Source organism: Natator depressus, chromosome 15 (assembly GCF_965152275.1).
Source record: "Natator depressus isolate rNatDep1 chromosome 15, rNatDep2.hap1, whole genome shotgun sequence".
Classification (NCBI taxonomy): domain Eukaryota; kingdom Metazoa; phylum Chordata; order Testudines; family Cheloniidae; genus Natator; species Natator depressus.
The window spans coordinates 29,431,384-29,454,259 of NC_134248.1; the positions used below are offsets into that span (position 1 = coordinate 29,431,384).

The 22,876-nt window shown below is 55.0% G+C and overlaps 1 protein-coding gene across 6 annotated transcripts in view; it reads left to right on the forward strand.

Annotated features, from left to right (window-relative positions):
- Positions 1-22,876, forward strand: part of FAM222A (family with sequence similarity 222 member A) — a 105,880-nt gene that overhangs the window by 17,879 nt on the left and 65,125 nt on the right. Inside the window, exons 2-4 of one of the 6 annotated variants that reach the window (XM_074972702.1) lie at positions 3,794-3,902; positions 4,662-4,877; positions 7,408-7,570. The exons of 1 other annotated variant lie outside the window; for it this stretch is intronic. The gene's annotated coding sequence lies outside the window, so the exon portion shown is untranslated. 4 more of the 6 variants (XM_074972703.1, XM_074972699.1, XM_074972705.1 and 1 more) reach the window with 4 other exon arrangements.

Sequence of the window (22,876 nt, forward strand, 5' to 3'; positions counted from 1 at the left end):
AGGGGCATGGCTTCCACTTGTGGCACCCGTGGGCCCACGCTTCGTGCCTGCTGCGACTGTACGGGGCCGTGGTGACCGTGAAAGCCCTCCATGCTGGGGGCACGCAGGGCGTCGTGAGAAGCTGGTGCTGCGCAGGGGGCGGGTGGCCATTGCTGTGCTCTTTGGGCAGCGGGGGGCCCCGTTCAGCAGCGTGGTGCTCGGTAGCTGAGTGTGGGTTGAACGGGCGGCTGAGTTCCAGGGCTGTTCGCGTCCGTCCTGGGCTGTCACAGACATGGCATCCGTCACGGGAGCGCATGAGCCTGGGGGTCGTTGGAACCAGCCAGGCTGTTTGTTTTGGTTGGCTGGCACGTGGCAGTCACTAATCTAAGCCGCTTTTTCCTTTTAAGGGAAAGGCAAATGGGTGTTCTGTAGCTTCTGTGAGACGCTGCTACTCTGTGACCTACAGTCTTGTCCCCTGCACGGTATCGGCTAGATAACCAGATGTCTGCCATCTCATAGCGCTGTGTTCCCACTTGATATTGCTGATCGATGGCAATTGATTTGCCTCCTGTGTAACCCTGAAGCAGTCAGGACGGCTGAGGGCTTTTTCCGGGCACTGAGAGAGCTCGAGCTCTTCTCTCCTTTCGTTTTTCTTTTGAGGCCTGGTTTCTGGGTCCTCAGGCCCTTGTGCTTCTGCCTCTGCTTAGACTCTGCCCCCAAACGCAGGCTTCACCCGCAACATTTGGGACTGTCCTAAAAACTGGGGCTTTCACAGGTTACCCACAATACAAACTGCCTAGTAAAACCTCGTGCTGAAAGCTTGGGTTTGAGGTAATTCAGCTGTGCTTTTAATAACTGACACCAATCCACTTGCCCACATGCGCAGGGTCTAACTGATGGCCACATTTGGGTCTGGAAAGAATTTTCCCCCATGTCAGATTGGCAGAGACCCTGTGGGGGAGGGAGTTTGCCTTCCTCTGCAGCATAGGGCATGGGTCGCTGGCAGGTTTGAACTAGTACAAATGGTGGATTCTCTGTAACTTGAAGTCTTTAAACCATGATTTGAGGATGTCAGTAGCTCAGCCAGAGGTCCGGGGTCTGTTACAGGAGTGGATGGGTGAGGTTCAGTGCGCTGCGATGTGCCGGAGCTGAGACCAGATGATCGCGATGGTCCCTTCTGGCCTTGCAGTCTGAGTCTGTGTTCGTGTGGGGTATTTTCTTGTTGCTTTTCACTCCTCTTGCTTAACAAAATTGGAGGGGCTCGTCTGGGCATCTCCCCACAGTGTGCCAGCAGGGCGTTGTGTGGGTTTCCAGTTCAGCACTGCGGGAGGGCTAAATCCACGCAGGCCCTGCTCCCCTTGAAATCCAGAGTGGCCCGTTTCTATTCCTGTCAGGCCTGGTCCAGTTTGGGGCCAGTGTTGTGCTGCTGGGGCTCTTGAAAGGAACTCCAAAATGCAGCTCCTTGGGCGTGACCAGGAATGGGCTGGGCTGGGGTAGAGGCGTTGAGCCTGAAGCTGGTGTTAGCTCGGAGAAGCGAAGGGGGGCTGATCCCTTGGAATGTTCCTGCTCGTCTGTTGCAGAAGAAACGAGCTGTTCACCCCCTAGCCCCGGACGACTGGCACTAATTGTCGCCCTGTGGGCAGAGGAGGCACTGAGTGACTGAGCCATGGGGGCCGTTCCCTGCACCCCCAAGGCTGAGCGTGTTGGCAGGGCTGCTGCTGCCAGTGAGGAATGGGGGATGGTGGAGGCCAGCGTAGTTGGTTCCCCTCAGCTGGGGCAGCGTGGCTCCCTTCGCTGCGTTCTTCACCCGTCGCCCTTGCACTCGGGGGAGAAGGAAGCTGCTGAGTCGACGGCCGGCCGTGTCCTTCTGTGCCTGCAGTGACAGTAGCTGTGCGAGCTGCGGGTACCCGAACGCGGCACCCCTCCTGCACGCCTCGCGGGCAGTGCTGCCCCGGCAAGCACAAACCCCTGCTGCTAGCCATCGCTCTAAACCCACCTGAGCGGAGTTCAGTTGTTCGTTGGGGTCTGTAGCTTGGGCGGGGGGTAGCCATCTGCGGGAATGGGAACGGTCGCTCCCTTGTCTGTCCCGTCCAGCAGGATCCGGTCAGGGCACGCCGTCCTAGAGCAGCACTCCCAAGGGTTGGGGGGCCACCCAGCACCTGGCCCGGAGAGCTCTGGGAGGGCTCCCTAGCACACGGTGTGGGATGCTGCTGATCTGCTGTTCAGAGGAGCATGTGTGTCAGGGGGTGTTCTGAACTATGGGCTCTTGGCAAAGAGCTTCCACAGATGTCACTACCCAGTGGGGGCACTAGCGTAGATCAGCAGCCGTCATGCCAATCATGGCGCCCAGAGCACGATGATGCGGTGGCTGGAATACCAGCACCGGTCTCCACGTAGCACTCCGGCTGGAGCTGCCAGCAGTGGGTAACCCTTCGGCAGGAAAACACCATCAGAGGACGAGGACCAGGCCGCTGAGCGGCGTTGCCTCGCTCCCCGCCCTCCCTGTCTAGGTCTTGTGCTGTGCCCATCTCCATGGTGTCTGGGCTGACGTGAAGCTTGCTTGTCTGCTCATGCAGAGTCCTCCAGGGAAGGCCATCAAGCTCACTTCCTGCCTGTCCTGAGCGTGGTGGCTGAGGCATTCGGGATGGAATATGCACCCGCAGCTGTAGCTCTCGTGTGGCCAAGGGCTCCAGTCACAAAGGGGCAGGGGGTGGGGGAGAGCACCTGTTCCTGAACCCAGAGGTGCTGGCCTGAATCGACACCCGCACCTTTTCCCCTTCTCTGCACCTCCATCATTGCAGGAAACAAAAATCCCGTGTTCCTCTCCCAGCCACAAGTGGGGGGACCCTGCTGAGGGCTTCACCCAGATCATCCTGCAGAACCCTGTCTCCATCCTTGGAGCTCTGCCTGCTGGGTCACAAGGGGCTGCTCCGCTGGAAAGGAGACCGGTGGGTGGGGCTGTGGGTTAGTGGAGCTGACTCCCCAGCGAAGGAAAACGGCAGCACAGCCGTGCTATTAACGCACCACAATGATCATCAGCTCGCATTGTAATCATTAAGACTATTAGAAGGAAATGTTCGCTTGAAGCTAATGTCAGACTTTGTGTTCTGCTTTGCAAACGCTCACAATTAATGCCAATCAGATTCAGGAATAAGCCAACTTGAAATCATGTCTGTTTCATCTCATTTGTCAGCTGTTGCCATTCTGTGTTGTACATTTTCATACAATTGCTATAAACATAAAAGGGAAACTCCACATTCTTCAGAGGGCTCTTGTATTGTTCTGTGTTCGTTTTAATTACTTTGCATTCAGAGGCTCATCTGGCCTCACCAAATAGCAAGAGAAAGTAGGTCTTTGTAAAACAAATATATAAATCTTGATAGATACCTTATTTTCACATTCAGCAGTTATGTTGGATTATCTACAGCTAAATAAGAAAAGCCTGTTAATTTTCCTTTTGCAAGGAGCTTTTTGTCTCTCTGCTTAGAACTTGGGCTGTTTTCTGCGTGTGTGTTTCCTCTCGAAGGAAACCTCAAAGGGGAGAGAGCGCAGGGTGGGGAAAGCTGGAATTTGACCGGATGGTGGTATAATCCCCGGTACAAAAGTACACATCAATTATAAGAATTCCTACTGTAATCTTAGAAATCTATCTTTTCTGCTGAACCAGCTCATTAAAGAATACCATTCATTTCCATCTCCCCGGGTGAGAAGGGTTTAAATCTCCTGAGCTTTGTGCTACAAAATAGACTTAGGGTGATGGACTCTTTTTAAATATTAAAAGAGAGAGTTTATTTTTTTTTATTTTTTTTTGCAGACTTGCAGCACAGACGAAGCATAACCTAATTAGGCGAGGATGGTGGGGACGGGAGCCGCTGCAGCTTTAGGAGATCACCGCCTTGAATAGCTTCCCCATCTGTCGACTGGTAAATGTATCGCTTTCCTCAATGCACGTCTTTGATTACATGCCGGGGCCCTGCCACCTCCCCTCGTGCTGTGAAAAGAGCCATCTCCCAGAGAGAATGAGGTTTCCTCGGGCCATCCTGGCAAGCCCAAGAGGAGTGAGCCGATGTGAGATAGGCCTTTTGTGTTTGTTCATTGGTCCCAGGGCAAAGGGGAAGGGGGTGGGCGGGAAAAGGGACATGGGGGAGTCGTGCTGCCCCTAAACTTACAGAGCGGGGTGAAAAATGGGCTTTCCGTTCGCCGAGAGCTCTATTGTATCCAGCAGCGTGGTAAGAAGAGGGCAAAGGGTGGGCGCCGACCTAGGGCTGTGGTGAACTCTCCTGTGCAACCGAAAAGACTAGAGAGCTTAGAGCAAAGAGGTGACGTGGAGGCAAGGGTCTGATGTCAACCGCGGGCTCTGTGTAAGCTGGAGGAGAGTGGCTAGTTCTGATGAAGACGGTGCCAGCCGCTTACAGACGGAAGCGTGTAGGGCAAGGCAAGAGCAATGAGTGCTCCGCCCGGAAAGAGTAACCTAAGCGTGCTGTCTGCGTTGCTACCGCGGTGTCATGGTTCTGTGCAGGTGTGCTGGCTGGCTGGGGCGCTTGCCAGGCTGGAGCGCGGGGGTGAACTTGTGGTCTCCGTTAACAAGGTCGGACGTGTGTAGGTTGTGCTGTGTGTGTGTGTGGCCGCAAAGGCTCTATGCAAACATGTTAATTTGTTTTCTTTCTTCCCTTGCCTTTCAGGATAATTGGTTGCATTTGAAGTCTTTGTGAAAGCCTTTGATTATAGTAATTTCAGCAGTGTGATCTACCCTGGATTCCTTCCTTAGATTCTTTCACCGTTCAAGCCCTTGGGCCTGTAATTACATGAGCCAGTGCAGCTCTGCCTTGGTTTGCAGCGTAGCTGGGAAAGAGCTGGGCTAGTTGCTCTCTGGCTGCTGCCACCCTGGGTCTGCGCAGGTGAGCGGCGTCTTCCTGGTGTGACGCTTCAGGAGCTTGTGAGATGTGTGGCGTGAGCAGCTCTTGGGCTAAATGCAGGGAGTGTAGATGTAGCAAAGCCAGTCCCGTCTAGGCCTCCCTGTAGAGACCCAGTGGATTAGCAGAGCAGCAGTTTGGCCGCCCTGCTCAAACGGCAGTCCGTGCCACCTCTGCGTTCCAGGAGCTTGTCTGAGCTCTGCCGAGCCCCTGTCGCTCTTGGAGCCACCTTTGAGGGTGGGAGCAGAGGGGCTAAGGGTATTCGTGCTACTGAAATGCAACTCAGCACGAAGTCCTGCGAGTCCTGTGCAGAAGAGCCATGCAGGCTGAAATGCATGCAGGACAGCTGGGAATGGGGATTACTGCACACACCGTGGAAAGGGAGGTAGTGCGCTCTGTGTGTGTGTGTGTGTGTGTGTAACTGGGTTAGCGTCTCGCTCAGGGTGGGGGCATTCAGGACTGGAAGCCTGCCTGGAGCAGTTAGCATTTCCTATGGCTGTCTGAACAGCCAGGTTTTGTGTCTCCTGATAGCTGTGGCCTGAACCTGAGCGGCCAGTGCAGGCTGGCATTTGGAATCCCCAGTGCTGTGACCCTTCCCTGCTGTTTGGCAAAATGCCTCTGTGTTGGCCGGCTCCCTGCCCTGAGCCTTCGTTCCTGTGTGGCAGTGTCAGGGTCCCAGTGCAGCGGGGAAAACCCACCTCCCCGGGGAGAGGAGGAGCAGCAGCAGTGCAGGGTCAGGCAGGTCCTTGGGGAAGCGGTTGAGATTTCAGGTTGCCTGGCTGGCCCTCGAAGCGAAGCCCCCAGGGGTGCGGTGCCACCTTGAAAACTCTTCCCCTTGATCTCCTATAAACGTGCGGCAGCCAGAGCCGCGCGCAGGATTGAAGCACAGCGTAATTGTGTCCGACAAGCATGATTTCTTTTCAAAGTGATGGCGGTGCAGCTCTTTGAAAGGCGGCATTCCTCCCGCGCGCCCTGATCCTACGCAACTTAGCGAGTGTAAAAGCGAGGGGAAATCTGTCTATTTTAAACACTGCCCGCCCCGCATGGTCGGAGCCTGCGCCGTCAGGAGCCTCTGTTACCGACGCGCCCTGGCCCTGTGCGTCCGTTGGCTCCTTCCTGTTCCTGCCCCAAAATGAAACCACCCAAGTTGGCGCTTGACCTTTTGCTAGCGTGTCTGCTGCCTTGGCTGGGGTCTGACATTTTGTTCCTGGTCCCACCTAATGACCTTCTGCTCGGAGATGTGTGCGCATGCGCCACTTCCAATTACAGACACCCCAGTCAGCCTCTTTCAGCTGCTTTTCACCTAGCTCCGTCTCGCGGCGAGCTGCGCCCTCCTCCTCCTCCCTCGAGGATGACTTTGTAAATCGAAGCAGACAGCATCCCGGCAGTGTTTGTGTCTCTTTATGAGCCGGCAAGAGATAAGCCCTCCTAATCTAGCCCCCGGCAGCACGTGGCTGCTCTCGGTGTCACCTTGGGCCTCATGTTAATTTTAAGTGGAGAGCCACTAACGAACTGCCCCCAGACCTGTCCGCGCCAGGCAGCCGCTTCCGAATCGGGCACTGAAGAGGCAGCTAGGCTGGCCAGGAGTTGGTGCTGCAATGACTCGTCCTGCCGGGGGAGGGTTACGTGGCAGCTTCGCTGCATGTTAGCTCTTCCCTCCTGGTGATCACTGGGCAAGGAGAGCCGCATCTGGGGGCTGTGGTGCCAGGAGCTGGATTGGAGCAGGCACCCGACTCCTGAGGCCTCCTGCTCACGTTGGGAATGGAAATCACACAGTCCTTGGATTTATGTCAAGATCGGTTGGGGGTAAGGGGAAGCAAACCCCTGAAGTGTAGGGGCCTGCATGAAATGGTTTGCTCAGGGTTTTATGCTGTGCCCATCCCCGTATCTGAGCCCCGATAGCTATTCTAAGGTAGGCATGGCTGTACTGGATCAGACCAGGGCCCACCTACTCCAATATCTGGTCTCTGACAGTGGCCAGTGCAGGCTAATAGTGTCATGAGCTGAGCTCCCCCATTTAAAATGTCAAGATTCTCTGGAGCCACCAGTTCCAATCAAGGCAGGTGTGACTTGTCCCTTCCTGCTTCCAACCACTCTGTCATGCCGCTCTGCCTTTGGGCTCAGACCTTCTCACATTAAACACAATTCGCCGACTCCGCTTTACTCCAGCTCCACCCCAACAATAGCAGAAAGTCCCGTCTACACCGCATGCCCTTTAAAGAGCCCTTATCCCTGTTTGGTGAGTGAATGTTGGCCCCAGCGTCCTTTCTCCTCTGTCTCCTGTGTGCTGATTGGCTGTTGCTTTTCTCCCCAGAGGTGGCTGCATTTCACTGGTGCTGTTTGTGAGGCACTTTGTGGATCCTTCAGCCTGGGTTGTCCTATATAAATGCAAGATGGTGATTGTTAGATACATTCAGCTCGTGTTAAACAAGACGCCTCTCTCAACAAACGTTTCCCTGATCAATAGGCTGCAGAGGGGCTTAATTTATAATTCCTCTTGTAATTTTTCCTTCAGATGTCTGTCTCTCTCTTGTGAGAAGTCAGCGTGTCATTGCACAGTTATACCAACGGGCTCTATTCCATCAGAATGGCAGCACGTTTCTCTCTGCTAAGTATTTATAGAGGGTCATTCAACAGAGCGTCTAGGGTGTGTGCCCCATACCCAGTTGCTAATTCAGGTCAGTGAATCTGCCTTGATTGTTTTCCCGGTGATCTTGCTTTATATCAGTTTGGGTGTTTGAGGCTGGGGGATGGGAGTGACATTCCAGGAATCTGAGGTTACTGTAGGAGCAAAAATCTTCTACCTGCCTACCTGAAATCAACATCTCATGTTCAGAATATCTCCTCTTGTAATTTCCAGGCTGGGGGGGAGGGGCTGCCAAGGGGAGTAGAGCTGTGCCCTTCCCCCATGAGTGACGTGGGACTAAAGAAATATGGGCATGCTATTTCCTGCCCATTCTACTGGACATCGGTGGTGCATTTTTGCCTGTAATGAAGTAGTAATTGTAGCTCATCAGTACAGCGAGGCCTGGAGGCATTGTTATTGGATTCAGTGCAGTGCGCTGATTTCTCAAGTCTCAGAAGTAATGTTGCCTCTATTTTTCATGTTGCACTTTTCTCTGATAAATGCCTGGCCATTCCACCTGGGGGTTGCATCTGCATACCCTGCTCCGGCTGCCAAAGTGAAGGCGGTGACCCCGTTCCATGAGCTTACAGCAAATCCGCCAAAGGAATGGAAATGGCCCCGTAAAATGGCTCTGAAGTAAAGGACGACGTGTAGTCACTTTTAAAAAGGGGTTTTACCAACTCCAGGAATTGCTAGATCTGTGTTCTTGCAGTGGCTGTAAAACAAAAAAGTATCTTCCTTGAGCATTTTGCAATAAAAAGAAACCAAAATGTGGCTCTTGGATTTAAAGATTCCACTGCAGTGTTGTAAACGCACCGTACGTGAGTGCGTGGCTTTATTGTTTAGCTAATACCTCTTTCCAAAGCAACATAAATTAAACCCAAAAGCCACTCTTATTCCAGGAGAAAAGTCAACCTAGGGAGTTATATGCCAGTCTAACTATAGCGATAGGATTCACACCTCCGCTTACACCAATATAACTTGCCGGTGTGACAAGCCCTGAGGGAAGTACAAAAATCCAAGTGTTTCAGTGATGAAAAGTTTGGCTTCAAACCCCAGTGCCCAGCATGGGCCTGCGGTGACTCAGATCGGACTCAACAGCCGGTTTTCTGTGGAGCCCCGAGAGCGCTGCGCTCCTGTGCCTCATCGTACAATGCAGAACTGGGGTCTTCGATGGACAAGATCCTCCTCCTAGTCAAAGGTGTCTCTAGTAACCGAGCTAAGGAATTTTCTTCCAGATTTTCTTTTAGTCTCTCCCTTGACCCGGTTATTCAGCTCTGGTTCTTTTGCCGTCCAAGTCGGCAGCCATTACGAAGGCATCAGAGGCATGTTGGTTTCGAGGATCATTATTAACCTTTAGAGTGCTCTTCCTGCTCACAGCTAAAATAGATCTTTAATCTCTGCCCAAAATAGCTCATTTGATGGGAGGCCTCCTTAAAGCTGACACACAAATTTCACCAGGCTGCCCCAGCCCCCACCTCGGTGCCTGCCAATGCTCAGTAGCACTTGGGTTGTTTTTTTAATTCTGTTATGTACACATCAGATACCTTATTTCTTCCATCAGATCATTTGTAACAGTCACTAGGTAATTTACTCCCATTCTCTGATTCAATTTACTCTTTGTGCTGTCACAGCCATTTCTGTATGCAGGGTGAATTTTTAAAGTCCTCGTCCCTTCTTTTGTGGCCTCATTGAGAAGCAAAAGAGTTTGGGTTTGTTTTTAAAACAGGCACTTTTCGAAGCAGAGTTGGAAGGGAAAACATTTGGTCGGAGGCCGAGGATCAGGACAGAATCAGTGGCGTGGTGATTGCTGAGCAGTGCCTTAAAGGGATGCTCTTGGGAGATTTAAAAAAGAAATGGCTCAAATCCTGGAAGATTTTCTGTGGAAATTCCCGCGGGTGTCAGTTTGTTTTAGCAAAGCCCTTATCATTTGTGGGTGAGTGGGAAACCCGAGCCTGGTACTAACAGCCCTGCAGCTTTCTTGGAATTGAAAGAATATCTAACATTGACTCCATCCCTTTTTTGTTGCTGATGCTGCTTGTTTTACTTCCTTTGTCCCTCTCAGGTTGGACAGCGAAATTAGACTGGTGAGTTTCACTTCCTAGACTTCACTCCCCCTCTTGATCCTCTTGCCTTTATTTGTAGCTGATGAGTGGGGAATGGTGAAGAAATAGCAAACCTGGGTTTTGATGGCTTCCCTGCCAGGTGGTTTGGTTCTGATGGGGATGTGCAAAGTTCAGCAGCCTCTTAACTATCTGCTGACAGATGTTAGAAGAACTTCAAAACCTAGCCCCCAAACGAGGTGAGTAGGGTCTATGCAGCCAGCACGACTAGGCACTGGCTCAGCACTTCAGCTTTTGTTGTAAACTGTGGCTTGTTTGTGTCTGGTGTTGGCCCAAGCCAGGGGGTGCCGTATGGCAGGCTGCGTTTCGGAACAAGGTTGTTAAATGGCGTTTGAGTGTAAGACCCCCAGAGGCAGGAAATAGGTAATAACCAGGCTTTGAAGATCACAGGGGCTGAAGCTGTCGCATTGGCCTTTTCAGCCGGTGTATTGTGGTGCTAAAGCTAGTCTGGCTTTTCTCTCGCGGGGCTGTCCGGGAGGCTGTTGTTCTTAGGTGGGGAGTGCTGGTGAGAGCTAACAAGCTGATACGGCGCATGTATTCCCACCACTCCTCTCCCCAGCTGCCAAGCTCCGTGCACTGCAGGTTGCCAAAGGCCTTTCTGTGGGCTGAGTACAGGCAACAGGCATTCCTGGGGCTAGGCCCTTTGGGGTCTTGTTCTGGGAATCCCAGTCAGACTCGCGGTATTCTCCACATTCTGGGGCGCAGGCTCCGGTGCCGACACTGAGTGCTTGCAGCTCCGACACCACCCGACTTGGCACGATGCAGCGTAGCGGGCTCTCTTCTGGAACAGGCCTGGGCCAAAATAGCAGTTTGGGCTTGAGGTGCTTTGAGAGGGGCATGGGGAGCTCGCTGGGTGCGACAGGTCCGGGTCAGGGTCCATTGGCAGAAGCACGGGCTAAGCCTGAGGTGCCACGACAGGTGTGTGGGGAGCCAAGGTCAGGACAACTGGCCCAGGGTCGGGGGAAAGTGGAAAGTGGGGGGCGTGAGCGCCCACCTTGGTCACTAGCGGTTCTCTTTGTGCCCCTATCTGTGAGCTGTTCTCCTAATCTGTCGTTCTTCAAGGGCCCATGCTCCTGGAAGGCTGTACGCATGTGACACGGCTGCATCATCCCGGGCGAGGTACCAGCCCAGGGTGACATCTCCTTGGGTTCTGCTCCTCCTCTTCCACGCACGGGGCAGATGACCTGCAGGTGCTGGCATCCTGGGTGGTATCCTGTCTGCCTGGGCATGGGTCTGGGGAATGAGGCTGTGCTGAGAAACCTGCAAGGCCCAGCACTGGGGGAGGCGGGCGGGAGAGTGTAGCTTTTGCAATTATGCTGGACTCTTCTGCCTTTTAAGTCGAGTTGACTTATGAATAGTTTCAAAGTCAGCCCAAGGCTGTGTTAAGGAGGTCATGGTGGAGCCGAACTTCCACTTTATTGCTATCTTAATTAAAAGAACCATTCCAGAAGGACAAAGGATAAGCCACCAAGCTGTGCTCATTGCTTTGCTGCTCTTTTAATTGAAGAATCGGTCCAGCAGGGACCTGCTTTGGGGTTTTGTCAGGTTTTTTTAGACGGGTGTTTTGCATAAAATAACATCCCCCAGCTCCCTGGATTTTAGAGCTGTGAAACTCCTGGCTTGTGTGGCAACCTTGGGCAGTTTGTCTTATTGCCATGGTGTTAAAAGGCAACGGAAAGAGGAGTGGGGAGATGGCAGCCAAATGTTATAAAGGCCCGCTGGGAACGCCATAAAAGGGAGTGGGTTTGATGCCCACTGGGGGCCTGCCTTGCAGGAGGTGATGTTCCCCCTGCGAGAGGGAGAAGGACCCAGCGCTTATAGCACGCCCATATGTACACTTCTTCCTGAGCACCAAGGCAGAGCTTGGTGACCACCGGTTCCTTCTACTGCAGCCAAACCTCGGCCAGCTGGGTGAATGAACACAGTGTTAGCTCCCTGTCCCCACCTGCAGCAGGGAGGAGGGAAGAGCCCCAGGCTGGCTGTCCCCGGAGATGACGTGAGTGCTGACCCATGGGAGAACTAGTGATGGAAGTATCAGGCTTCCATGCCAAGCATTGCTTTGGATTCGGTCTCTGCTAGGAAACGGGCCTGTCGCCCTGCACTGTGGTAGCAGCAGAGACTAGTGCAGATGGGCCCTTGCATCTTGCTGTCTGTACTACAGCTCCCCACGCTGCTCTCACTGGCTTCTCCGTTCCTGGGGTTGCCTTGCCAAGGCCTTCCAGCCGGAGTGGGGACTGGCGGCATGCTGGCCGCAGGGACTGCGCCCCGCAGAACAGAGGTGCCATTGCGGCCCGGGCGGGGCGTGGGGTTAGGCAGCACCATCTTGGTGCAGTGGTTGTGCCCTGCTGGCATTGCCTTGGCACAGCTGCGCACACACATAGCTACCGAGATTGTGGGACCAGGGCCTTAGGTACGAACAGGTGTGCGTTAAAGGGCTGTCCTGTGTTCGCCTCTCCCCCCAGGAGTCACCGGTGTCTCTTCATAGACTAGTTTCCAGTTGGCTGGGGGCAGGGCTGTTTGCTCCCCCATCTTCCCCGGAGTATTTGGGATTGAACACTGTCTGCCTGCTGAGCAATTCCCCTCTCCCTCTCCAAATTGGCAGTATGCGGGGCAGGTCAGTCACCCGCTCTATGGGGCGGATGTTTATTTTTTCTCTGGCCAGTGGGTCTGCAGTGGTGGTGGGTGGGGCAGTGGGGAGGATCAGCTGGTTCCCTTCTAAGGAACAACGCTTTGGTTTCCATCCAAACCTCCCCATCTGTAATAAAAGGAGGAGCAGTACAGGCCAGGGATTGAGCTGGGGTCCTTCAGGAGAGGCAGCCCAAGTTGGTCTTATTTTTAGCTGGCATGAACCTGGGAAAATGACTGTCCTTGCAATGCACTTGCTGCCTTTTCCTGGGGACCTTTAACCAGGTTATCCGGGCCGCTGGGCCTCCAGTTGACTAGTTGAGCCTGCTTCTGTTATGCAAATCGTCCTTTAAAGACCAAGCAAGAGAGGAGCTGGGGCAGAATCTGGCAGTATGCAAATCCATCTAGCCATTACCAGGCGCTTTCATTTCTTATTCCTGTCTCTGTCATGGTGCGGGGGACGGGGAGGGGGGGCTGGGTGGCTGGGAGCTGGGTGAAGGGCAGAAAAACTCCTCACCAGCTAGTCCAAAAATGTAAAGAAACCAGCTAAATAATAAGCAGGAAAATAATCACTTTTAGCATCATTCTCCATTACGACCTCCAGTTTTAATCAGAGGCGTCTGTGTTACTTTAAGAGCTATGGGTTTTAAAGATCACAAGAGGGGTTAGAGAAAATTACCCTTGACTCTTACATGCTAATGTAATCTCTAACCAGATCTTCAGTACTGCAGCTAAAATTGCTTTTTAGATTAACATTTAATTATTAACAGGGCTCTCTGGAAGGCCTGGGGCTTGTGTGTGCGAGAGGGGGGAGAGCAGGGAGCTGGCGGCTCTGAATGTATTAGACAGGCCTGATGGAGACATTTGCAAGCCGAGAGGGGAAGGTCGCCGCGTGGCCGATGGTAACGCGCCGTGCTTTATTGCAGCCCTCGGCAAGGTGTCGTCAAACTTTCTTTTTGATTTTATCTTATATTTCCCATAATTTACTGAGGGGTGACCTTTCCCATGTTAACTCATTCCGGGACCAAACTGTCAGCTTTGCTAATTGACTAGCCTGCCCTTCTTTCGCTCCCCTCCCTCCCCTTCCCTGCCAAGGTTGAGCATAAATTACCTGGTAACTTCCAGCACAGAATATTTTTGAGAGAGGCTGCTCAGGAAGCCAGGCTTTCTCCACCACCATCCCTGGCACTGCCAGCGTGTCTGTCCGTAGAGCGGGGCTGCTCTGAGTTAGAGACAAGAGAGGGGTCTGCTTGCAAGCCTGGGAGCCTGGACACGCAGTGACTCTTGAAGAGGGCTTTCAGTCACTCGCTCAACCACTCTGTGACTGTTTTCCCTTCTGTAGAATGGCGATAATGCGTTTCTGGGCTTTACTGCGATACAAAGTGACCCCATTGTGCTAGGTGCCACACAAAAGCAATTTGCCCATGCCACCTAGGGAGGGGATTTGGAGGCGGTTAGAAGGAGCTCTGTTCCGATGTGGTGTATCTGGGGAATGCCACCTTTCAGTTCCTCTCAAAGTGGTTCTTCTACCTGATAGAACTGAGCTCTCTGGGCCCTAACCCCTGGCGTCCCCTCTCTGATCCATTGTCTGGAGCATGGCTACCTCCGTAATATCCTTGCCTTTCAGCAGTGCCTTTCATTGCCCCAGGGCTGCTTGGGGCAAGGTGGAGCGTTGCTCTGGAGCCTGCCGTCCCCGGCTGCAGGCCGCCCTGTGCGTGCGCAGAGTGGGTGCAGACTGCAGGGTCTGGGCTCAGATGTCGTGCCCCATGGTCCCCTGCTGGCTTCTGGGCCACCGGGATGAGATCCGGCCACCGGACTCTGCCGCTGCTTTGGTACAGAGGCAGGCACCGTAACGCCCGCGGGGCGCGCTCAGCTTGGGGAGCGGGTGGTGGGCAGGAAGTGCTGGCGTGGCGACGGAGGCGGCTGTACGTGCCAGAACGTTGGTTTTCCCCGCTGGGCTCGTTACGGGGACGACAAATGGAGTTTGGCCGGCTCAGCCTTCGTTAGGGGAGCGCAGCTCTGCCAGCCAGCCAGCCGCAATTGCTGCCCTGATGCTTGGCCGCAGGAGGAGCCTCTGCAAGCCAAAAGCGCGGCTCTGGCCTCCTCCCGCTGCCTTTCTTCTGCTGGGGGCGCCCCATCCACCGGCTGGCAGAGGTGGCCAGAGACAAGTTGTGGGTCTCTCCCACCTTCCCCCTTCTCGGATCATTGTAACAGTGCGGTAAGGGTCATGCTGGCCCCTCTCCGTGGGACTGGGCTAGGCAGCCGCCTCCCGCTAAGCACAGACGTGGCCTCCTGGAGCGTCTGAGCCTGCTGCTGGGAACATGGCTCTTGGGGCCAAGCTTTGGAGCCAGGCAGGCTCCGCCCTGGCGTACAGCCAGCAGCTTGGCACTGAGGTCCTGCCAGCGGGCAGGCTCCCTGCCTTCCATTGGGCAGGGGAGGGATGGCTGGGAGGAAGGCCAGGGGAAGAGACGGCTGGCTGGGTAGAACGTCACCGCTCTCTGTGGCTGCAACGGCTGGTTTCTGCCGCCGCGGCCTCAGCTACCGGCCTGATTAAAGTGCTCGAAGATGTATGTTAATTATGGAAAAGCAATTAGAGTAACGAACACGGCTTTGAGGAGGTGGCTTGGGCATGGCACCTTTTCCTGATGCTGGCCCATGTGTGAAGGGGGCGGCACCAAACAGGGCAAGGCCATGAGGCAATGCCACTGCTCCTGGCCGCTTCAGCGCCATTGCCACGGTGGGGTAAGCTGGACCGTCCCCAGGCTGCCGTGGGCACTGCCCACTGGAGCTCGAGTGACCGCTGGGACTGGCAAACTGACTGCACGTTTCCCTCCCCTGTTTGAAACCCAGACCTTGGAACTCTGGTTATTCTCTGTATTACCGTCGCCCCGAAAGGTCTCCGTTGAGAGCCAGGCCCCACTGTGCCAGGCACTGCACCCGGAAGAGCCCACAGTCTAATGGCCCCGGCGGAGGTTGGCAAGGGAAACCGAGCCACAGAGTGCTGCCCCTGAGCCACCCGTCGAGTGTGCAGGTGAACCGGACAGTAAGTAGAAGTGAATCGGAGGGCTCGGATTTCGTTATCCAAGCTGGGACCAACGCAGGAAAGAAACCACTAAAACTCCCCCCCCCCGTGGCGAAAAGTAACCTGTGGTACGGCCGTTCTTGCCGCTCTGCCAACCGCAGTGGCTGCTGCTACTCTAGGGAAGGAGTCACGCTTGCGTAAAACACAGTCTCTGAACTGAACGTGTCTCTTGAATGTTCTGGGCCTGGCTTGAATCAGCCAGAGCCGGCTGGTCGATGGGGGAGGCTTTGGTGCAGCGCCTCGCTGTCGGGATAGTCGAGGCCTGTCTGTATCTTTACTAGCACCCTCCTGCAGTTTCACAGGATGCTGCCAAGAGCTCTCGGGTTTCATTTCCTCACCTTGCTAGGACTCGGTTTCACTTTCGCATTCTTGCAGGTGAGCCCGATACCGTTGTGCTTATGGGTTCGTAATAATGCAGGGCCAAGCTTGGGAGTTATTTAAAACAGATATTTTTCCATCCGTTCCTGAAAATATTTCTCTTCCTCTCGGTTTTGTAACCGCTCCTTTGGTCTCTCCCAGTTCCAAGAATTCCCTTCTTTTCTGGTTCTTATCCCACCCCATCCCTGTGTTACCGGAACCCCTTCGCTGATCTCGGCCACAATGCCTTCGACTCACCGACACTGTACTAGACCCCTGCCAGCCCCACGCCCCCGTTAGACACTGGTGGTCTGGATGGCATGCCAGGCGAACTCCAGCTGGGGCTGCCCCTGGGGTGAGGCTGCTCATGTGGCAGGAGGGGGCAGTGCCATCGCTAGGTCCTTTCTGTACTGCAAAGCTGAGTCATCCGAGTGCTGTTCCACGCCCGTCACTGTGCTGGGCAGCAGCTGGAGTGTTCGCTGAAATCGGGGAGGGGGGCGAGGTTGGGGGAACATGCTTGTTCTCACCTGTAGCCTCCTCCAGAATGGGCCACCTTGGAACGATCTGTGCTTCCCTCCCCTCCCCCCCAGCTTTATTAGCGTCTCAGCAAGGATGGCACAAATGACAAATGGGAGCTGGCCTTGCTGCAAAGATCCCCCATTCTCTTTGGAACAAGAGGCCTGCTTCTAAAATCCCGTTTAGTCATTGTGCTCCCGAGGCGAGCGGCACAAACTCAATTCAGCCTTAGACTTTGAAAGTTCCTATTTTCTCCCCCTTGTCACATTTTCTTTTATCTAAATCCTTGCCTATGAAAGCCTCTATCGACAGCTGCGCTGGCCTTATCTCGCAGAAGGGACCTTCGCTGAGGCTCTTGGAGGAGATAAGAAGGTCTTATCAGCCTCTGATGTCAGAGAAGGTGCCAAAGCGTTCTGTCATTGGAGCTTTAGACATACAGTATTTTTTTATTAAAGTCACAAAGACCTTGGGCTTATAAATAGTCTGATTTAGAGATAGGGCTTCAAAATTAGCAGGCCCTGGAAAAAGTCTGTGGAATGGAGTTAATAAAGGAGGGGAGTGCCCCAGCCAAACATCCAGGGCAGCTTTCCAGAGCAGTCAATATAGAACAGAGACCCTGCTTTTAGCTGAGGACGCTGTGTTTGCCTCTGGCAGCCTGGGCCCAGGAGGAAGATCCAGGCTCTCCTGGGATCGGGAGGAGGACGTTTAAAGACGCAGCTTGCCGTTTGCTTTCTGCTGCACCCGTCCTGAACGGAATCCGCCCACAGCTCAGCTCCACTCTCGCCGTTTCTTCCTGGTGCGACTCCTGGAGAGTGATGTGGAGAGAAACGTGAATTGTCTCGATTGCTGGGCCAGTTCTGGCGCTGGAGCAGCCTTGCTGCATCGCGGAGATACACTGTGAAATGCCCAGGTCAGGAGGGCGCTGTTGCCTGCTGCCTAGCCAGGAGGGGCCCAGCCTGGGCTGGGGATGAAGGGGCGCTTTAGGAGCTCCTCAGTCATGAGGTGTGTTACAGCTGGGAAGAGCCAGGCTACTGTTAGGGGAATCCAGACTGAGCTGTGCCGTGCTTTCGTCCCCACTCCTCATCCCATCAGTCTCTTCTTCCTTCCTTCCTTCCTTCCTTCTTTCCTCACATGTTCTCCCTCATTTACTCCAAAGCAGGCTGGTCCTGGGTGGGAAGTGATCAAACCTCATGCTCCAGGGTCTTGGCTAATTGCTGCAGGGGTCAGGAAGGGACACATGCGCACAGGTAGCCAGGCGGAGGGCCTCTGCTTTCTGCGGAAGTGTTGGGTATTGTCCTCCATCAGAGGCAGGATAGCAGCAGCGATTGATCCCTGTTCCCAAGGGGAATGGCTGTGCCTGTGCTCTTTAAGCTTTATCCGTGATGGACGAGGATCATTCAAGGCCCTGGCCTAAATGAAGCCCAGCAGGAGTGGTTCGAGTCAAACGGGGGAAAGGGCCCACTTCTTTGGTTCTCCCAGAGCAGCCACCTGCAGTAGCAGGAAGCCAGACGGTCTCCAAGACAGCTTATCCCCCCAGAAACCCTGCAGCTCCCAACATCTGTGAGCCTGCACTGAGTGCCGCATGCTGATTTTTCCCCCCCCCCCCGGTCACCCGCACAGGGCCCCTTAGGCCTTGTCTCTACAGGGGATTTGCCCCTGTTACCACCAGCTGCAGCTCCATCCGTGCAAACCCCTCGTGTGCACAGGGCTCTTTGCACCTGCTTGGAAGCAGCCCCAGTGCAGATCCCAGCTTGCGGGAGCCGTGTTGGTGTGCACGAAGGGCTGAAAGCAGTAGTGTAGACCGGGACTTCGTCTTGCATTGGTCCTTCCCCACCAGCCTGTCCCCTCCCAGAACTAGGGGATGGTTGGGCTCCCGGTGCGGAGAGGGTTAAAATCTCCAGGTCCCCTGCCCCTGCCAGCCTCCCCCCCGGGTAGGGATGGGGAAGGAGCCCTTTTGTCAGTAATGAAGAGTGACGTGACCTTTCCCAATGCAACTTGTCAGAGTGATTCCCGGTACGGGGGCGGGGATCTGCACTGACAGCACCTGCTAATGCAGCCTCTGCTCTTCATGCTCTTCTTTGCCAGGGGAAACCCCCTTCCTCCGGATGGGTGGGGCTTGCGACTCCAAACAGGATGAGAAGAGCAGCCTTGTGGGCCCTGCTGTGGGAAGGAGGAGGCCCTCCCCCCGGAGAGTGCAGTAGAGGAGAATGGCAGTCCCCTCCCAGGGAACGGTAGGTGCTTCACTCAGCCCAGAGGGGGATGCTGCTCAGACGCTCCGTGGGCTTTCATTCCTGCCCTGCGGAACATCTAGGCAAGAGCAGACACCTGCTATTGGGAGGGCTATGCCTGCCTCTCCGGCTGCAAGGTTAATACAAAAGACCAGGGAAGGTCCCTCTGTGAGGTCTAGGAGCAGCTATGCCAGAACCTCCCTCCGCAGCTGCTCAGAGCTTTCTAAAGCAGCAGCAGGGTAATCCTGCCAGGATTGCTCAGCTTTGAATACTGGGGTGGAGCTGACCGGCGTCTGGCCAGTTTCACGCTGCTGCTGGCTAAACCTGAGTGTTCTGGAGCAGACCGTGTGCAGGCTGGAGGACCGGCACTGAAAGGAGTCTCACTGGAAAGTTATCTTGGCAGTGGTAAGGACTAGATCATTTAGTGATAGCTTAAATGAAGGGGTTTGATCCCATCCCTCACCAGGGAAAGGTTCCCCTCTGTCAGTGGCCGCTAGCCAAGTGGCTGTTTCAAGCACTGAGAACACATTTCTGTGCATCCATGCCTCCCAGTTTGCAGCACGCACGAAACCCCTACCCATTGTGCAGGCTGTGGAAGGGGATCTAAACCTGCAGATCTCCCACTCGCACCCCAGCTCCTCGGAGCGTGTTCAGCAGAGGCCTTCCAAATTCGGGGCAGGTTAGCAAAAGTGCGGAGTGTCATCTTTCTTGTGGCGAAAGAGCCAGAACAGCTTGAACTAAATCGGATCCTGCTGACTGGAATTAGTTCAAATGCAGATGGAGCTAACTAAGCTAGTGGTAAGCATTGGAACAGCCCAGTGTCCAATTCCTGTCAGCTGATGCAAGGGCTTTTCTGAAAAGCATTAACGAAATGCCATCGAGTGGACAGATGCCTATTGTGCGGTGGGGCCATCTCCGCCCTCTCACATACAGGGTGCATTATCTGGGCCTGGCTCCCAGCACAATTATTATGCAGGGCTGTACAAATCTGCAGGATCCGTGTCCTGCTGGGTGAGACCATGGCAGCCCTTTCAGCCCGCAGGGCACGAGCTGTGGGGGAAGGGAGAAGGTCCAGCCCTCCGACCTTGCTGCACGTTTGAACCAATGGCCAAGCGGTGCACGAGTCTCTATTACCCAGTATTGATGCCCGAGCCGCGAGCCCTCCGCTCCTCTGTGCCCAGGTTATGGCCAGGCCTTACCCCAGTGAGGGTTGCTCCGAGCATAGGTGCTGACTTCTGGGTGCTCTGCACCCACCGGAAGCTCCCCTCCCCACCCCGCCAGCTCACCTCCGCTCCTCCTCTGAGCGGGCCACGTCCCCACTTCTCCCCCTAGCTCCCAGCACTTGTTGCTGTGAAACAGCTGTTTTGTGGCGGCAAGCACTGGGAGGGAGTGGGGAGGAGGGTGACCACGGCACGCTCCGGGAAGAGGCAGGGATTTGGGGAAGGAGTCCATTAGGGGCAGGAGGGGGCAGAGTTGGGGCGGGGACTTTGGGGAAGGGGTTGGAATGGGGGTGGGGTGAAGGCGTGGGCTGGCCGACACTTGCTTGTGCTAGTCGTCCCCCCCGCCATCCTGGCGCAGCCCCGCTGCCTTCAGAGCCGTTCTCCTGCCGCGTCCTCAGGCAGCTCTCCAGGGTGCAGAGCGCCCACGGTGACGGTTTCGTGTTTGGTCTCCATCCCAGCAGCCTCCAGGGGCCATGCTGCCCTGCTCCGCGGGCCCCTTGCTGGCTGACGCATTGCTGTGGTGATGGCCTTTACCTGGGCGGCAGCCCTGGGGCGTGAGTTCTCGCGGGGCACTGCACTGATGCAGGTCTGGAGAGCAGCAGGGCCAGCTGGTTCCTGGTCGCTATAACCTGCTGCGGGGCTGAGTTCTCCCAACTGACAGGCTGCACAGGAGAGGCCTGAGGCTGGGTTGAGGCCGGTGCTGTCTGGACCGTGTGTCCAGTCCTAATAAAGCCCAGGCTCTGCCCTAGGCCTGGGCTGAAACTGACCTTTGAAGTCACTGGAGTGCTTCGTTTCTTGGGCTTCCTGTAGGTCACCTGTTGCAATGCAGCCCCTGTCGCTGGTGTGACACATGGGGGTAGAGACACTGTTTTCCCTCTGTTAGGCTCTGGGCTGGTGAGTAGAGGCGTGGGGTGATGAGGTCTCGTGTGTGCAGTAGCAGAGTTGTCCGGCCTCTGGACAGTTCTGTTCTTCCGGGCTCGAAGAACTGGCCCCTTCCATTCAGTGGGAATCCAGAGAAGCTGCCCGTAGCATAAAGCCCTCGAAACAGAGATTTGGGTGGGAGGAAACGGGAGGAGTTCAGCCCTCAGTGGAAAGGCTCAAATGCCAATCCTGGGATCAGACCTCTTGAGGGTTGAGTCCTGAGGTCTATGTGCATTTGCTTGTCCACAGTGTGTGTCCAAGACCAAGAACTGCACGCTCAAGAAAGTGTCTGGGCCTCTGGCTTCACTTCCTGAAGAATCAGCTTAGCAGCTTGGCCTCTAGATTTTGGTCCTGCTTCAGGATGCACTGCGAGGGGCGAGGCCCCAGGGGGTGGGGGGAGGCGTCTCTCTCCTTGGTAAGCAAATCCCCCAGTCAAACACTGGGGCAACCTGGGGTTCCACGAAGTTCCAAATGTGCCGCTTATAGGGACGCGAAGGCGCCTGATCTCCGCTGCCAGAGTCTTCAGTCCTCCTCCAGCAGGTTCACCCCCCACTCCTGTGCTAGATACCCCAGGCCCGCTCTGAGCGGGGGGGGAGGTGGCGGGGCTGGCTCCCCCAGCCGCGTTAGTATGCGCAGGGAACTGTAGCAGAAAATCTCATTTGATAATTAGCGTAGCTGCCGGGGCTGCTTTATGTCAAAAGCCGCAGCTTTTTTGCCTTAAAAAAGAGAGCGCGAGAGATAAATCCCTTTCATTTCAGCAGATGCAGTTAACTTGCCCCCTTAAGGCTGATGGCAGCATTGCTCATCAATACTGCATTAAAGGGGATGGCACTGATTGATGGCCCGTCACAAACTGGGTGAGGCTTTGCCCAAGCCAGGGCACCGGAGGGGAGAGGCCTCACCCCAGGGGCCAGGGTATGTTCACCAGGTCGTAGGTTAAACTGCAGCACGGGCAGGGTGTGATCCGCAGGAAGGATGGCCAAGCCACTGGTCTGGGACCCAGGTGACCGGGGTGTGATTCCACACGCTCTGTGAGACCTTGGGCGCGTCACTGAATCTCTCTACCGTGGGGTAGTGACAGCTCACAGCGGGGGGAGAGGTTAGCTCTTTGTGAGGGGCTATGGTACTGGGGCCCAAACCCGGGATCACAGACGCCCTAGGGGAGAGGGAACAAGGAGATGGAAGGAGACAAGGTGACATTGGGCTGGTGGCCAAGACGTTGTCCTTAGCAGTGAGATCTATTGGCCTGGCTCAGCTCCCGGAGAAGGGGGAGATGCCCCATCCCTTGGGGCGCTCGCCATTCAGCTGACCTGGAGAGTAGACGGCAGGGGTCTGATCTCGATGTGCCTTTCCAAGGAGCTGGTCTGGGGAACGTGGCCAACGCCGCCGGACTGGTGGAGGCCAGTACAGCTTTGAGAAGCCCTCGGGGAATAATCTGGACTGCGGGTGGGGGTTTCCCTTCGCCAATTTGCCTCCCCGTTAGAAGTGTGAGGTCCTGTGCAAGAGCTGCCAAGTCCCAGCAGGAGGCCCCAATGACACTTCTTTCCAAATAAACAGAGGGAAACTGGTCTGGCCAAGGAGGTGCAGGGCGGCAGCCGGTGCTGCCCGGGGAGGAGAGCTGTCAAGGAGAGGCATGAGCCCCAAGTGCTGCTGGGCTGGGAAGGGTTAAAGGGTGACAAGACAAAGACACTTAAGGACAGAAGGGCTGGTGGAATCATTAGCACTTGGGGATGAGCATCTCAAGCTGGGAGCCTCAGACATTATTAAATGTGCCCATTAATATGGGGCGAAGCTTAGCTTAGCTGTCTAAAAATTGTCTCTGCTAAGAGCTGTGTGACACTGGGTGACTGGGGCAAAATTGTGATCTGAATTAATCGGTGGCTTTATTTAGTCTGGCATGTGGCTTCTTCGTCTCTCCAGGCCCTGCCACGCTACTGCTCCAGCTGTGCCAGGGCTGCCATCGTTGGAGTACAGTCAGGTTGCTTTGGCTCTTCGAGGTCTAGGGTGGGCATGTCACTGGCTGAGAAGGGAATGGCCGCGCTCGCAGGCAGGTAGCACGCAGCGGAGTTCAGATTGCTGCAGGCCCAGCCTGAAGAGATTTAGGGGGAGACCTTGCAAGTTTCCAGGGGAGAGGCTGCTATTGCATCCTGGCTTGGAAAGTGCCTTAATCATTTGTTATGGTGCCTTTGAGTAGGGCCAAGGGATGCCCCTTCTGAGGTTTGCTCTCAGCCCTTGTGTGAGCAACAATCAGGCCATGCTGGTCACCTGGACTGGGAGCCTGCAGGG